This window comes from Petromyzon marinus, unplaced genomic scaffold (genome assembly GCF_048934315.1).
Source record: "Petromyzon marinus isolate PM22_M1 ecotype Great Lakes invasive population unplaced genomic scaffold, UKy_Petmar_22M1.pri1.0 PM_Scaffold_4, whole genome shotgun sequence".
NCBI lineage: Eukaryota > Metazoa > Chordata > Hyperoartia > Petromyzontiformes > Petromyzontidae > Petromyzon > Petromyzon marinus.
The window spans coordinates 2,030,903-2,043,687 of record NW_027423390.1 but is presented as its reverse complement, the minus strand read 5'-3'; the positions used below and the strand labels follow the sequence as shown (position 1 = coordinate 2,043,687).

Here is a 12,785-nt window from a genome sequence, read left to right as displayed (position 1 = left end):
GGGTTCAGTGTTAATCAGTGAGACTCCAACAGGGTTCAGTATTAATCAGTGATACTCCAACAGGGTTCAGTGTTAATCAGTGAGATTCCCACAGGGTGCAGTGTTAATCAGTGAGACTCCCATAGTGTTCAGTGTAAATCACTGAGACTCTCATTGGGTTCGGTGTTAATCAGTGAGACTCCCATAGGGTTCAGTTTTAATCAGTGAGACTCCCATAGGGTTCAGTGTTAATCAGGGAGACTCCCATAGGGTTCAGTGTTAATCAGTGAGACTCCCATAGGGTTCAGTGTTAATCAGTGAGACTCCCATAGGGTTCAGTGTTAATCAGTGAGACTCCCACAGGGTTCAGTGTTAATCAGTGAGACACCCACAGGGTTCTGTGTTAATCAGTGAGACTCCCATAGGGTTCAGTGTTAATCAGTGAGACTCCCACAGTGTTCAGTGTTCATCAGTGAGACTCCCATAGGGTCCAGTGTTAATCAGTGAGACTCTCACAGGGTTCAGTGTTGATCAGTGAGACTCCCTTAGGGTTCAGTGTTAATCAGTGAGACTCCCAGAGGGTTCAGTGTTAATCAGCGAGATTCCCATAGGTTTCAGTGTTAATCAGTGAGACTCCCACAGGGTTCAGTGTTAATCAGTGAGACTCCCATTGGGTCAGTATTAATCGGTGAGACTCCCATAGGGTTCAGTGTTAATTAGTGAGACTCCCATAGGGTTCAGTGTTAATCAGTGAGACTACCACAGGGTTCAGTGTTAATCAGTGAAATTCCCATAGGGTTCAGTGTTAATCAGTGAGACTCCCACAGGGTTCAGTGTTAATCAGTGAGACTCCCACAGGGTCCAGTATTAATCAGTGAGATTCCGACAGGGTTCAGTGTTAATCAGTGAGACTCCCACATGGTTCAGTGTTAATCAGTGAGACTCCCACAGGGTTCAGTGTTAATCAGTGAGACTCCCACAGGGTTCAGTGTTAATCAGTGAGACTCCCACAGGGTTCAGTGTGAATCAGTGAGACTCCCATGGGGTTCAGTGTTAATCAGTGAGACTCCCACATGGTTCATTGTTAATCAGTGAGTGTCCCACAGGGTTAATTGTTAATCAGTGAGACTCCCACAGGGTTCAGTGTTAATCAGTGAAATTCCCATAGGGTTCAGTGTTAATCAGTGAGACTCCTATAGGGTTCAGTGTTAATCAGTGAGACTCCCTCAGGGTTCAGTGTTAATCAGTGAGACTCCCATAGGGTTAAGTGTTAATCAGTGAGACTCCCATAGGGTTCAGTGTTAATCAGTGAGACTCCCATAGGGTTCAGTGTTAATCAGTGAGACTCCCACAGGGTTCAGTGTTAATCTGTGAGACTCCCATAGGGTTCAGTGTTAATCAGTGAGACTCCCATAGGGTTCAGTGTTAATCAGTGAGACTCCCATAGGGTTCAGTGTTAATCAGTGAGACTCCCATAGGGTTCAGTGTTAATCAGTGAGACTCCCATAGGGTTCAGTGTTAATCAGTGAGACTCCCATAGGGTTCAGTGTTAATCAGTGAGACTCCCATAGGGTTCAGTGTTAATCAGTGAGACTCCCACAGTGTTCAGTGTTAATCAGTGAGACTCCCATAGGGTCCAGTGTTAATCAGTGAGACTCTCACAGGGTTCACTGTTAATCAGTGAGACTCCCATAGGGTTCAGTGTTAATCAGTGAGACTCCCACAGGGTTCAGTGTTAATCAGCGAGATTCCCATAGGTTTCAGTGTTAATCAGTGAGACTCCCACAGGGTTCAGTGTTAATCAGTGAGACTCCCATTGGGTCAGTATTAATCGGTGAGACTCCCATAGGGTTCAGTGTTAATTAGTGAGACTCCCATAGGGTTCAGTGTTAATCAGTGAGACTACCACAGGGTTCAGTGTTAATCAGTGAAATTCCCATAGGGTTCAGTGTTAATCAGTGAGACTCCCACAGGGTTCAGTGTTAATCAGTGAGACTCCCACAGGGTCCAGTATTAATCAGTGAGATTCCGACATGGTTCAGTGTTAATCAGTGAGACTCCCACATGGTTCAGTGTTAATCAGTGAGACTCCCACAGGGTTCAGTGTTAATCAGTGAGACTCCCACAGGGTTCAGTGTTAATCAGTGAGACTCCCACAGGGTTCAGTGTGAATCAGTGAGACTCCCATGGGGTTCAGTGTTAATCAGTGAGACTCCCACATGGTTCATTGTTAATCAGTGAGTGTCCCACAGGGTTAATTGTTAATCAGTGAGACTCCCACAGGGTTCAGTGTTAATCAGTGAAATTCCCATAGGGTTCAGTGTTAATCAGTGAGACTCCTATAGGGTTCAGTGTTAATCAGTGAGACTCCCTCAGGGTTCAGTGTTAATCAGTGAGACTCCCATAGGGTTAAGTGTTAATCAGTGAGACTCCCATAGGGTTCAGTGTTAATCAGTGAGACTCCCATAGGGTTCAGTGTTAATCAGTGAGACTCCCATAGGGTTCAGTGTTAATCAGTGAGACTCCCACAGGGTTCAGTGTTAATCAGTGAGAATCCCACAGTGTTCAGTGTTAATCAGTGAGACTCCCACAGTGTTCAGTGTTGATCAGTGAGACTCCCTCAGGGTTCAGTGTTAATCACTGAGAATCCCACAGTGTTCAGTGTTAATCAGTGAGACTCCCATAGGGTTCAGTGTTAATCAGTGAGACTCCCATAGGTTTCAGTGTTAATCAGTGAGACTCCCACATGGTTCAGTGTTAATCAGTGAGACTCCCATAGGGTTCAGTGTTAATCAGTGAGACTCCCATAGGTTTCAGTGTTAATCAGTGAGACTCCCACATGGTTCAGTGTTAATCAGTGAGACTCCCACAGGGTTCAGTGTTAATCAGTGAGACTCCCACAGGGTTCAGTGTTTATCAGTGAGACTCCCATAGGGTTCAGTGTTAATCAGTGAGACTCCCACATGGTTCATTGTTAATCAGTGAGTGTCCCACAGGGTTAATTGTTAATCAGTGAGACTCCCACAGGGTTCAGTGTTAATCAGTGAGACTCTCATAGGGTTAAGTGTTAATCAGTGAGACTCCTATAGGGTTCAGTGTTAATCAGTGAGACTCCCTCAGGGTTAAGTGTTAATCAGTGAGACTCCTATAGGGTTCAGTGTTAATCAGTGAGACTCCCTCAGGGTTCAGTGTTAATCAGTGAGACTCCCCTAGGGTTAAGTGTTAATCAGTGAGACTCCCATAGGGTTCAGTGTTAATCAGTGAGACTCCCATAGGGTTCAGTGTTAATCAGTGAGACTCCCACAGGGTTCAGTGTTAATCTGTGAGACTCCCATAGGGTTCAGTGTTAATCAGTGAGACTCCCATAGGGTTCAGTGTTAATCAGTGAGACTCCCACAGGGTTCAGTGTTAATCTGTGAGACTCCCATAGGGTTCAGTGTTAATCAGTGAGACTCCTACAGTGTTCAGTGTTAATCAGTGAGACTCCCTCAGGGTTCAGTCTTAATCACTGAGACTCCCACAGGGTTCAGTGTTAATCAGTGAGACTCCCATAGGGTTCAGTGTTAATCAGTGAGACTCCCATAGGTTTCAGTGTTAATCAGTGAGACTCCCACATGGTTCAGTGTTAATCAGTGAGACTCCCACAGGGTTCAGTGTTAATCAGTGAGACTCCCACAGGGTTCAGTGTTAATCAGTGAGACTCCCATAGGGTTCAGTGTTAATCAGTGAGACTCCGATAGGGTTCAGTGTTAATCGGTGAGACTCCCATAGGGTTAAGTGTTAATCAGTGAGACTCCCATAGGGTTCAGTGTTAATCAGTGAGACTCCCATAGGGTTCAGTGTTAATCAGTGAGACTCCCACAGGGTTCAGTGTTAATCTGTAAGACTCCCATAGGGTTCAGTGTTAATCAGTGAGAGTCCCATAGGGTTCAGTGTTAATCAGTGAGACTCCCACAGGGTTCAGTGTTAATCAGTGAGAGTCCCATAGGGTTCAGTGTTAATCAGTGAGACTCCCACAGGGTTCAGTGTTAATCTGTGAGACTCCCATAGGGTTCAGTGTTAATCAGTGAGACTCCCACAGTGTTCAGTGTTAATCAGTGAGACTCCCTCAGGGTTCAGTGTTAATCACTGAGACTCCCACAGGGTTCAGTGTTAATCAGTGAGACTCCCATAGGGTTCAGTGTTAATCAGTGAGACTCCCATAGGTTTCAGTGTTAATCAGTGAGACTCCCACATGGTTCAATGTTAATCAGTGAGACTCCCACAGGGTTCAGTGTTAATCAGTGAGACTCCCACAGGGTTCAGTGTTAATCAGTGAGACTCCCATAGGGTTCAGTGTTAATCAGTGAGACTCCGATAGGGTTCAGTGTTAATCGGTGAGACTCCCATAGGGTTCAGTGTTAATCAGTGAGACTGTGGTGCCGCCGCAGTGGAGCCGCTCCAGCGGAACCGCGCCCACTACCGCGGCGCCATCACCTATGCCGCGGATTTCCCGCCACTCTCCCGGGGCCGGTGCCTTCTCAGACGTCCGCGTTTTGGCCCCTGCACAGTCGTGAGGCCGCTGCAGCAGGGCCACTCTGCCGAGGTCGTGCCCACCGCTGCAAAGCCGCCACCGGGGGATGTCGACGCCGACGCTGTGCACCCTCACCACCCCCACCCCCCCCCCACACACACGAACGTACACACGCCCCACGTAGAGCCAGGAGGGGAGGTCACCCGGCTGATAGGTTTTTGTCCAGAAGTCCCTAGTGGGATCGAACTTCATGGTTTCCTGCGGCCGGGAAATTGGGCGATCCTCCCCCCTGTAGCTGACATGCACTGCGGCGCCGCAACCTGATATTAAAGTTGCATGGTCGCGGCAAGGGCCATCGAACCACCGCGAGTGGAGCCTCACACATGCACGGGTCAGTGGACTGGTAGCGGGAGAACAGAGAGCGGACGTCGGTGAGATCACTGCGGCGACGTCATCTGAGCTGGGATCCGGACATCGAAAGGGCGGGAGAAATCGAGCCCCTGATTGGACGGGAGGCCAAGGGTCGGAAAGAGCAAACATTCCTTTGTTGTAGGTAGGATAAAAAGGGGGGGGATCGGGGTAGCAAGGGGGTTTTTTCTGGTTCAAGATCATCGCGGTCCCAGGAGCAGGAGAGTCAGCCATCCGAGACGTCCGTGAGACGTACTCCAGCATCGGCAGGCTCGTCGCCTCATTCCCTCACAGCGGTCAGTACATCGGGGAGAAGTAAGTATGAGTGAGAGAGGCGTAAGTTCAGCCGTTTTACATCCAGGATAGAGAGCGGGGCGAGCGGTAGGGGAAATCGACTCGTAGACCTCCGAGGGATAGGTTAGCGTCCACTGACCATACCATCACAGGTAAATAAAATTCGCTAGTGGGGGGAAAAACAACTGTGTTGCGTGGTCTTTTGGGAGCGTGAAGTGGAGGGCAGTGTGCGCTGGGTGTCTACGTGTATGCGCCGCTGTGCACCTCGAGACGAAGCGGGTGGTGTTTACGTGCCCGCACGATTGCCCACCATAGTGCTTAGCGATCGCGTACCTGGGTGGCGGTGCCGCGGTCACGCACCCGCACACGGGTCTGGTCGCGAGATAGCGAGTTAGAGTGCCGAGCGTGCGCGTATTCGCGCGACTGTTTGAGCGGGACCTTTAACTAAGAGCCAAGCGAGCGTCCCCAATCAGCGGCGCGCGCACGGCAGAAACCCCGCCCGCCCGTCCCCCGGCTCCAACCCCTTCGTGTGCGATTGGTCTGTTTACGGGCAGAGGGTAGGGGCGTGTTTGTTATTGTCGGCACACGTGGAGCGCGGGTGGGAGGGAAACACGCGCCGCGCCTGTTTGTTTACGGGCGGGACGGAGATTTACTGGTGAGCGCGCTTACAGCCCCACCCCGCCTTTGCAGTGTAACGCATCGCAAGCGCGGAGCGTACGAGCCGCTAATTAAACTATGCAAACGCGGTCTACATCCCAGGCAGAGGTACAGGGGGGCGAGACGTTAGGGGTCGTTAGTCTGGACCTGACGGAGTAGCCGGGGGGTAGCGGTGTGAGTGGAACGGGGGAGTCGGTGAGCAGCGGCCCCAACAATTCAGTGATGGCGGGGGACGGTAGCCCCCACAAGACTCCCATAGGGTTCAGTGTTAATCAGTGAGACTCCCATAGGGTTCAGTGTTAATCAGTGAGACTCGCATAGGGTTCAGTGTTAATCAGTGAGACTCCCATAGGGTTCAGTGTTAATCAGTGAGACTTCCACAGGGTTCAGTGTTAATCAGTGAAACTCCCATAGGGTTCAGTGTTAATCAGTGAGACTCCCATAGGGTTCAGTGTTAATCAGTGAGACTCGCATAGGGTTCAGTGTTAATCAGTGAGACTCCCATAGGGTTCAGTGTTAATCAGTGAGACTTCCACAGGGTTCAGTGTTAATCAGTGAGACTCCCATAGGGTTCAGTGTTAATCAGTGAGACTCCCATAGGGTTCAGTGTTAATCAGTGAGACTCCCACAGGGTTCATGTGTTAATCAGTGAGACTCCCATAGGGTTCAGTGTTAATCAATGAGACTCCCATAGGGTTCAGTGTTAATCAGTGAGACTCCCACAGGGTTCAGTGTTAATCAGTGAGACTCCCACAGGGTTCAGTGTTAATCAGTGAGACTCCCACAGGGTTCAGTGTTAATCAGTGAAACTCCCATAGGGTTCAGTGCTAATCAGTGAGACTCCCATAGTGTTCAGTGTAAATCATTGAGACCCCCATTGGGTTCAGTGTTCATCAGTGAGACTCCCATAGGGTTCAGTGTTAATTAGTGAGACTCCCACAGGGTTCAGTGTTAATCAGTAAGACTCCCATAGGGTTCAGTGTTAATCAGTGAGACTCCCATAGGGTTCAGTGTTATCAGTGAGACTCCCACAGGGTTCAGTGTTAATCAGTGAGACTCCCACAGGGTTCAGTGTTAATCAGTGAGACTCCCATAGGGTTCAGTGCTAATCAGTGAGACTCCCATAGGGTTCAGTGTTAAACAGTGAGACTCCCATAGAGTTCAGTGTTAATCAGTGAGACTCCCACAGGGTTCAGTGTTAATCAGTGAGACTCCCATAGGGTTCAGTGTTAATCAGTGAGACTCCCAAAGGGTTCGGTGTTAATCAGTAAGACTCCCATAGCGTTCAGTGTTAATCAGTGAGACTCCCACAGGGTTCAGTGTTAATCAGTGAGACTCCCACAGGGTTCAGTGTTAATCAATGAGACTCCCACAGGGTTCAGTGTTAATTGGTGAGACTACCACAGGGTTCAGTGTTAATCAGTGAGACTCCCACAGTTCATAGTTCATTTATTTCATAGTTCATTTATTTGGTATAGCCCTGTGAGCCATTCGGCTCTTGAATCGGGTGCAACCGCAACAAACAAAAAACATGAACAAGAAAACATCTTAAAGTGATTATGTGACTGTGCAAACAGAAAATACAGGAAAAAAATATCAAAATATTCCTGAAATAGCACCGTACACCAACGCTGTGTGCAAAAATCCCAGTGGGATGCAAGTCAAATAACAACAACAACCACAAGACAACTAAGATTAAGGCCATCAGTCTAGCTCCGTACTACAATAAACAAAAACATGGCCAAAAAAAAACTTTTCGAAATCACTAAAATAAAAGCCATAAATCCAATGTAACAGTGATCATAGGGACTGTGACCGAATTTTTAACAATAAACTACATAAATAAATTATAACACCAAAATCTAGAGCCATATTTTAGGCCACTGAATAGCAGTGGCAGCTAGGGTTGTACAACTCCTCTAGAGCAGTTTTGAGTGAAGATCTCATAGGTAGTGATTCAAGTTGCAGTTTATTGGCAATAACATTCCAGACCCTGGGGGCATCAATAGCAAAGGCCCTTCCTCCAGTTTTTGTATGGCAATAGGGAATGTGAAGCTGGTAAATGAGCGAAGACCTGAGGTCAAATTTGTTCTTTGAAACAGAGAGGAGATTCAGTAGGTAGTCTGTGGAATTGTTTGTAAGTACATCGTGAATAAATAAGATCTGGTGCACAAGCCGTCGAACATTAAGAGATGTTAAGTTTGACCCAATGTAGAGATCACAGTGGTGAGTCCTATATGGGCAGTTCAATGCAAATCTTAAGGCCGAGTGATAGATGGAATCAAGCTTCTTCAGTACAGTACTTGAGGCTGATTTATACACGATGTCACAGTAGTCAAGTAGAGGCAGTATGGTAGCTTTTATCAATTCCAAACGGAACATTGGGGGGAAGCAGTGCTTGTGTCGATACAGAAAACCAATTTTTTTTGGTCTTTTTACCAATATAATCAATGTGATCTTCAAAACTAAGTTTTGAATCCAGGATGACCCCAAGATACTTATAGATCTTGACTTGCTCTATTTGATAATTATTCAAGGAATGTAATTGGGGAAAAATAACTTCCTGCTTTAGTCCCGGAGAGAAGCATAGCACCTTGGTTTTGGAGGTATTCAGGACTAATTTAAGAGAAACTAGCTGATGTTGTAGTTTGTTGAAATCACCCTGGAGCTTAGCAATCACGTCATCCGGAGAACGGCCAGCAGTAATCAGTATCGTGTCATCTGCAAAAAGATTTACCCTGGAATGATCCAGTTCAGTGCCCAAGTCATTGACATAAAGAGAGAACAAGAGGGGGCCGAGGATGGAACCCTGTGGAACCCCTTTTGTTATCTTAACACTGTTTGACCTCAACCATCTGTGAATACAGTTTGGGTGCGAGAAAAGAGGTAATTTTTTAACCATTGTACTGTGTTCTCGGAAAAACCGAGGCAATTTAGTTTACTAAGCAGGGTGTTGTGGTCAACTGTATCAAAAGCTTTGGACAGGTCAAGAAAAAGACAGGCACAGTACTGCTTATTATCAAGGCTATTGTAAATTTGATTCAAAGAGTCTAATGCAGCAGATGTGGTGCTGTATTTTTTCCGGAACCCAGATTGTTTTAGATGTAGTAGATTGTTGGTGGACAGGAAACTGCTAATTTGGTAGTTCAATAATTTTTCAAAAATTTTCATCAATGGGGACAAAATTGAGATAGGTCGGTAGTTATTGGGATCATCTTTAGGGCCCCCTTTGTGAAGTGGACGGACATAGGAATGTTTCCATTCCAGAGGAACTGATGCTTCTTTGATGGACAGGTTGAAAATATGGGCTATAGGTTTGTATATTAGGTGACCAACAGTTAGTAGAGCAAAGACGGGAAAACTATCTGCTCCGGTAGCGGACCCTTTGAGGTAGGACAGTTGTTTCAGAACATTACTTTCGTGGATTGGTTGGAAACTAAATTTGTTTAATGTTTGGACAGGGGTGTAGGAATTTGCAGGAGCAGGGGTGACTCCCAATACATTATCAAAAAAATTACCAGCTTCAGAAAAATGAAGGTTAAAATTGTCAACTATTTTTTTGGGATCTGAAAAATATTCCCCATTTCTGTGAAGCTCAACGGGCAGATTTTCTGTTTTGGATGCCTTTTCGATAGATTTGATTGTTTTCCAAAAAATCCTGGCATTTCCATGTGATTCCAGGAGAGTGGAGGAAAAATAGGCATTTTTTGCATGCCGTACTTTTTTTACGCATCTATTCCTTAAAATCCTGTATTCTAGCCAGTCATTTACCAAATTACTTTTCTGAGCACATGCCCAAGCCTTGTCCCTAGTTTTCATGAGCTTTGTAATCAAAGGATGGTGGGCGGTTGCCTTTAGTTTTAAATCTAACCAACGGAGCATGTTTGTTAAAAATTTGGAGAAACGTGTACCTGAAAGTCTCCCAAGCCGTAGTCAGGTTGGGGATATCACAGACGTTATCAATATCCGAGTGAAGCACATCATTTGTAAATGCCTGAGTGCTGAAGTGCCTCAAAGAGTGCTTCTCAACAATTTTAGGGGGGGCTTTGGGTCTGGCTGATGATCTCACACCAAAAATGAAGGAGTGATCACTAAGGTTATTACCCAGAACACCAGTCAGTGCGAAATTGTGAGGGGCATTTGTCAATAGGACGTCAAGCAGAGTTGACTGTCCCGGATTTTTTAGGTTGGGTCTTGTGGGGACATTTATTAATTGAAACAAGTTAAATTCATCTGTAAAATTTGTGGCCACGGCTGACGGGTTTAGCCAATTCCAATTTAGATCACCCACTAAAATTATTTCACCTTTAGGGAGGCCCCCAATAAGCTCTCTCAGTGCCGATGCAGCTTCAACATCCTTCCCACAAGGCGGTCTATAGCAGCACACTACCAATATCTGTTGATTATTTGTGAGAGTTATTCTGAGAGCCAGACCTTCAAAGCAAAAATTTTTAAACAAGGAGTGAGCTGGTGAACATGCAATAGTGTTACGAACATAGATGGCAATTCCACCTCCTTTAGATCCTCGGTCAAGCCGAAAAAGGTTGTAGTTTTCAATCGAAATCTGCAAGTCATTGACGGCAGGAGTGAGAAATGTTTCTGTTAGGCAAAAAATGTCCGGGTCAAGATTTGCCACTTCTAATTTTAGTTGACTTAATCACAAGCCCTCTGATGTTGACATGTAGAACACCAACACCTTTCCTGCCAGAAAAATCTACAGAATTATACGAGCTCTTTTCATTTGGGCCAGGATGAAGCTCAATGCCACCCAGGAATAAGAAAAGTAGAATTAACAGTTTGCATAAGTATTTTCTGTGAAAGGATGAAGAGCGGCGAACCTTGGACGAATAGCAGCAGCTCGCAGATGGTGTTATTTTTAAGAGCAGAATGAAGTTTGGAAGGAGTGCTGGTGAAGTAATGGGACAGAGATAGGGTTTAAAAGGATACAATGATGGAGTGTAGAAGTGTCTATAAGCTGTTTCATTTGCAGGTGTAGTGGCAAATCGAGCAACAAGTATTGACGCAAAATAACGAGGGTAGCCGTTTGTAGAGTTGAGTGTGGCACTAGATATGGCCGGGAGGGACAGCAGTAGGATACACAGCAGGAGAATTGCCATCTCTAAAATATCCGGGGTATACACAGATTTACACACGTGGAAATAGAAAATTATATACTTGTAGGCCGAGGGTGAGAAAAACGTCTTGCCGCACTCGTCACACATGCACGGCTTCTCGCCCATGTGCTAGGGTTTAACAGCCCCCGGCCGTCTCGAATGATCTCCGTGAAGTTGTCCAGGATGGAGCGCACGTCGTCCTTGAGCCGCTTGTTGAACGACTGCAGCAGCACCTCCTTGCTCTGGGGCAGCGCCCGCGACATCTCGGGGCAGCAGCAGTGGAGAGAGCGCGACTCTCTCTCAGGGCAGCAGTGGACAGAGCACGGCTCTCCCTCAGGGCAGCAGTGGATGGAGCACAACCCTGCCTCAAGGCAGCAGAGGAGAGAGAGAGTCTGGCTCCCTCACGGCAGCGGTGGAGATAGCGCGGCTCTCCCTCAAGCCAGTAGTGGAGAGCACGGGGCTCCCTCCGGGTAGCAGTGGACGGGGCACGGCCCTGCCTCAGGGCAGCAGTGGAGAGAGCACGGCTCTCCCTCAGGGCAGCAGCGGAGAGAGCACGACCCCACCCCAGGGCAGCAGTGGACAGAGCACGGCTCTGCCCCAGGGCAGAAGTGGAGAGAGCGCGGCTTTCCCTCAGGGCAGCAGTGGACAGAGCACGCACTAGGCCGCTACAATAACTGGAAGCCCACGGCCCCACCCAGTTACGCCTGCCGGGAAAATGCTCATTTCTCTCTCTCTCAACTTTGCACTCCGAACGTCGTGTTGTATCGTTCGTGTTTGGGGGAAGAGACACAAGGGGAGAGAGACACGGGGAGAGAAACACAAGGAGAGACACGGGAAAGAGACACTAGGAGACATACACGGGGAGACATACACGGGGAGAGAGACACGGGGAGAGAGACACGGGAAAAAGACAGAGACAACTAGGATACAGAGACACGGGGAGAGACACTATTGGAGAGAGACACAAGGACACAGACACGAGGAGAGAGACACGGGGAGACACAGACACAAGGAGAGGGACACGGGGAGAGAGACACGTGGTTGGGTAGTGACACACTAAGTCCATTCAACTCTTCTCAACAGTAGCAGTGGACGGAGCACGCACTAGGCCGCTACAATAACTGGAAGCCCACGGCCCCACCCAGTTACGCCTGCCGGGAAAATGCTCATTTCTCTCTCAACTTTGCACTCCGAACGTCGTGTTGTATCGTTAGTGTTTGGGGGAAGAGACACAAGGGGAGAGAGACACGGGGAGAGAAACACAAGGAGAGACACGGGAAAGAGACACTAGGAGACATACACGGGGAGACATACACGGGGAGAGAGACACGGGGAGAGAGACACGGGAAAAAGACAGAGACAACTAGGATACAGAGACACGGGGAGAGACACTATTGGAGAGAGACACAAGGACACAGACACGAGGAGAGAGACACGGGGAGACACAGACACAAGGAGAGGGACACGGGGAGAGAGACACGTGGTTGGGTAGTGACACACTAAGTCCATTCAACTCTTCTCAACAGTAGCAGTGGACGGAGCACGCACTAGGCCGCTACAATAACTGGAAGCCCACGGCCCCACCCAGTTACGCCTGCCGGGAAAATGCTCATTTCTCTCTCAACTTTGCACTCCGAACGTCGTGTTGTATCGTTAGTGTTTGGGGGAAGAGACACAAGGGGAGAGAGACACGGGGAGAGAAACACAAGGAGAGACACGGGAAAGAGACACTAGGAGACATACACGGGGAGAGAGACACGGGGAGAGAGACACGGGAAAAAGACAGAGACAACTAGGATACAGAGACACGGGGAGAGACA

General features: G+C 47.8%; 1 long non-coding RNA gene across 1 annotated transcript in view; it reads left to right on the top strand.

Moving 5' to 3' along the window:
* The window catches only part of LOC142923304 (uncharacterized), a 496,643-nt gene extending 491,264 nt beyond the window's left edge, over positions 1–5,379 (top strand). The window contains exon 2 of the long non-coding RNA XR_012940678.1: positions 4,410–5,379. This is a non-coding gene — a long non-coding RNA (uncharacterized LOC142923304). The remainder of the gene's footprint in view (positions 1–4,409) is intronic.
* The last annotated feature ends 7,406 nt before the right edge of the window (positions 5,380–12,785 follow it).